Below are 5000 nucleotides of genomic sequence, written 5' to 3'. Positions count from 1 at the left end.
TGCTAGCCACGGGGGTCACGAGCCAGGGGTGGGGGCGAGAACGCGCCTCTCAACTCCTCCCGTAAAACCCCTCCAACCACCGGACATACGGTCTCTTTTCTCACTCGCCAACACAGCCAGCCCTTCTCTCTCGCCTTTCGCTTTCGCTTCGGTGGCGGCCCGTGACCCTTCGTCAGCGCGCGCTTCTCGGTGCCGCGGCTTAGGGCCGCGAGAGAAAAAGAACGGAGGCCGGGCGGGCACCCCCACACTGCCCCGCACACCGGCACGCTTTAATAAAAAAGAACGGAGCCGCTCGCAAAACCCAGCCCCCGCCGGCAACGGCAACCACGGCAGCCGGGGCAGGCCAGACACCACGGGCCGCCCCGGCACGGTGCCTCGATCGCGCCCGGCCGATACCGAGAAAGGGCGAGGCGCCGCCGCCCCGCCCACGACACACTCTCGGGGGCTCACTCGCTCGCTCGCTCTCTGTTGGGTTGCGGGGTCCGTCCTGGGGGGGGGGACACGGCCGGCCACCGCGGCCGACCGCCGCCCCGGAAAAATTCTGCCCGCTACACGCGGGTCCCCGGCTTAGGGCCGAGGAAGGGGGACGACTTCAACAACACACGGCAGGGCCGGACACTCCCGTCACCGAGCCCCCCTTCGCAGGCAAGCAAGCGAAGCCGAGAGGCGAGGCCACACGCCCCACTGCATGTCCCCCGCTGCCCTTTCGATACGGACACAACTCTGGCAACACAGGTCGGGAGCGGGAAACGAGGCGCAGCCAACCTCGGCCAAGCGAGCCACGCCCGGGGGGCTCTCGGGGAGGGGGGCCAGGGAAAGCCCGGGCAGGCTCAACACAACCCCGGGCCGGCCCCACAGAAATCCAGCCCCGGCTGCCGGCCACCAGCGTGCACCGGGACCGACAGCCGAAGAAATGCCGCACCCGGCGAGCGGGCGGGGCCCCGGCTTAAGGCCGGGCAGAAAAGGGGCGAGGCGCCGCCGCCTCGCCCGCCACCATCCCCGGGGGAGCGAGCGGGCGCCCGGCTCCCCGTTGTCACGAAACCGGCAGCAGCCGGGCCGGAGCGGGACACACTCGCGGCTTTCTCGCCCTCTCTCTGGGCCTTTTTCTCGCTTCTCCCCCGCCTGGAACAACGCAGCCTCGCCTGGGCCGGGGGAGCGCGGTGGCTCTCGGATCGCATCGCTCTCTCTGGGGGCTTTCTCGCTTCTCCCCCGGACTGAACACGCAGCCTCGGCCTGGGCCGGGGAGCGGCTCTCGGATCGCATCGGTCTCTCTGGGGGCTTTCTCGCTTCTCCCCCGACTGAGCACGCAGCCTCGCCTGGGCCGGGGAGCGGCTCTCGGATCGCATCGGTCTCTCTCTCTGGGCTAACCTGTCCCAGTCGAACTGGGTAAGACGGGAAGCCGGACGAAGCCACGCGACTCGCCCCGACATCGGCGGTGTTCTTCTGGCCCTGGCGACCGCACGCGCGTCCGCCCTTCTCCGCCACGGACACAGGCACGGCAACAGCCTGTGGGGATACGGCCCGTCACCTCGTTCCCATAATACGGACAGATGGGCCCGAAGCGGCGGAGGCCGGAAAGAGAACCGATGTACGTGACCGAGGGGGCGCAGTGGCGCACGCCGCCTTCTACGATGACATAGCCGGAGGCAGCGAGAAACAGCGACCCCTTGGAGTACTTCCAGGCCGGCAGCGGACAACAGGTCTACCAGCCATGAAACGGGCAACAGGTCTACCGACGGCTTGCTGCGGACAACAGGTCTACCCAGCCATGAAACGGGCAACAGGTCTACCAAGCTGCGGACACCAGGTCTACCCAGGGCATGCTGCGGACACCAGGTCTACCCACGGCTTGCTGCGGACAACAGGTCTACCCAGCTGCGGACACCAGGTCTACCCAGGGCATGAAAAGGGCAACAGGTCTACCAAGCTGCGGACACCAGGTCTACCCAGGGCATGCTGCGGACACCAGGTCTACCCACGGCTTGCTGCGGACAACAGGTCTACCCAGCCATGAAACGGGCAACAGGTCTACCAAGCTGCGGACACCAGGTCTACCCAGGGCATGCTGCGGACACCAGGTCTACCCACGGCTTGCTGCGGACACCAGGTCTACCCACGGCTTGCTGCGGACACCAGGTCTACCCAGCCATGAAACGGGCAACAGGTCTACCAAGCTGCGGACACCAGGTCTACCCAGGGCATGCTGCGGACACCAGGTCTACCCACGGCTTGCTGCGGACACCAGGTCTACCCAGCCATGAAACGGGCAACAGGTCTACCAAGCTGCGGACACCAGGTCTACCCAGGGCATGCTGCGGACAACAGGTCTACCCAGCCATGAAACGGGCAACAGGTCTACTCACGGCTTGCTGCGGACACCAGGTCTACCCAGCCATGAAACGGGCAACAGGTCTACCAAGCTGCGGACACCAGGTCTACCCAGGGCATGCTGCGGACACCAGGTCTACCCACTCAATGCTGCGGACAACAGGTCTACCCAGGCATGAATCGGGCAACAGGTCTACCAAGCTCCGGACACCAGGTCTACCCACGGCTTGCTGCGGACACCAGGTCTACCCAGCCATGAAACGGGCAACAGGTCTACCAAGCTGCGGACACCAGGTCTACCCAGGGCATGCTGCGGACACCAGGTCTACCCAGCCATGAAACGGGCAACAGGTCTACTCACGGCTTGCTGCGGACACCAGGTCTACCCAGCCATGAAACGGGCAACAGGTCTACCAAGCTGCGGACACCAGGTCTACCCAGGGCATGCTGCGGACACCAGGTCTACCCAGCCATGAAACGGGCAACAGGTCTACTCACGGCTTGCTGCGGACACCAGGTCTACCCAGCCATGAAACGGGCAACAGGTCTACCAAGCTGCGGACACCAGGTCTACCCAGGGCATGCTGCGGACACCAGGTCTACCCAGGGCATGCTGCGGACAACAGGTCTACCCAGGCATGAATCGGGCAACAGGTCTACCAAGCTCCGGACACCAGGTCTACCCACGGCTTGCTGCGGACACCAGGTCTACCCAGCCATGAAACGGGCAACAGGTCTACCAAGCTGCGGACACCAGGTCTACCCAGGGCATGCTGCGGACACCAGGTCTACCCAGCCATGAAACGGGCAACAGGTCTACTCACGGCTTGCTGCGGACACCAGGTCTACCCAGCCATGAAACGGGCAACAGGTCTACCAAGCTGCGGACACCAGGTCTACCCAGGGCATGCTGCGGACACCAGGTCTACCCACGGCTTGCTGCGGACACCAGGTCTACCCAGCCATGAAACGGGCAACAGGTCTACCCAGCTGCGGACACCAGGTCTACCCAGGGCATGCTGCGGACACCAGGTCTACCCAGCCATGAAACGGGCAACAGGTCTACTCACGGCTTGCTGCGGACAACAGGTCTACCCAGCCATGAAACGGGCAACAGGTCTACCAAGCTGCGGACACCAGGTCTACCCAGGGCATGCTGCGGACACCAGGTCTACCCACGGCTTGCTGCGGACAACAGGTCTACCCAGGCATGAAACGGGCAACAGGTCTACCAAGCTGCGGACACCAGGTCTACCCAGGGCATGCTGCGGACACCAGGTCTACCCACGGCTTGCTGCGGACACCAGGTCTACCAACTCAATGCTGCGGACAACAGGTCTACCCAGCCATGAAACGGGCAACAGGTCTACCAAGCTGCGGACACCAGGTCTACCCACGGCTTGCTGCGGACACCAGGTCTACCCAGCCATGAAACGGGCAACAGGTCTACCAAGCTGCGGACACCAGGTCTACCCAGGGCATGCTGCGGACACCAGGTCTACCCACGGCTTGCTGCGGACAACAGGTCTACCCAGCCATGAATCGGGCAACAGGTCTACCAAGCTGCGGACACCAGGTCTACCCACGGCTTGCTGCGGACACCAGGTCTACCCAGCCATGAAACGGGCACCAGGTCTACTCACGGCTTGCTGCGGACACCAGGTCTACCCAGCCATGAAACGGGCAACAGGTCTACCAAGCTGCGGACACCAGGTCTACCCAGCCATGAAACGGGCAACAGGTCTACCAACTCAATGCTGCGGACAACAGGTCTACCCAGCCATGAAACGGGCAACAGGTCTACCAAGCTGCGGACACCAGGTCTACCCACGGCTTGCTGCGGACACCAGGTCTACCAACTCAATGCTGCGGACACCAGGTCTACCCAGCCATGAAACGGGCAACAGGTCTACCAAGCTGCGGACACCAGGTCTACCCACGGCTTGCTGCGGACAACAGGTCTACCCAGGCATGAATCGGGCAACAGGTCTACCAAGCTGCGGACACCAGGTCTACCCACGGCTTGCTGCGGACAACAGGTCTACCCAGCCATGAAACGGGCAACAGGTCTACCAAGCTGCGGACACCAGGTCTACCCAGGGCATGCTGCGGACACCAGGTCTACCCAGCCATGAAACGGGCAACAGGTCTACTCACGGCTTGCTGCGGACACCAGGTCTACCCAGCCATGAAACGGGCAACAGGTCTACCAAGCTGCGGACACCAGGTCTACCCAGGGCATGCTGCGGACACCAGGTCTACCCAGTCATGAAACGGGCAACAGGTCTACTCACGGCTTGCTGCGGACAACAGGTCTACCCAGCCATGAAACGGGCAACAGGTCTACCAAGCTGCGGACAACAGGTCTACCCAGGGCATGCTGCGGACACCAGGTCTACCCACTCAATGCTGCGGACAACAGGTCTACCCAGGCATGAATCGGGCAACAGGTCTACCAAGCTCCGGACACCAGGTCTACCCACGGCTTGCTGCGGACAACAGGTCTACCCAGCCATGAAACGGGCAACAGGTCTACCAAGCTGCGGACACCAGGTCTACCCAGGGCATGCTGCGGACACCAGGTCTACCCAGCCATGAAACGGGCAACAGGTCTACTCACGGCTTGCTGCGGACAACAGGTCTACCCAGCCATGAAACGGGCAACAGGTCTA

Source organism: Sturnus vulgaris, unplaced genomic scaffold (genome assembly GCF_052056855.1).
Source record: "Sturnus vulgaris isolate bStuVul1 unplaced genomic scaffold, bStuVul1.hap1 Scaffold_156, whole genome shotgun sequence".
NCBI lineage: Eukaryota > Metazoa > Chordata > Aves > Passeriformes > Sturnidae > Sturnus > Sturnus vulgaris.
Note: the sequence above shows the minus strand (reverse complement) of the source record.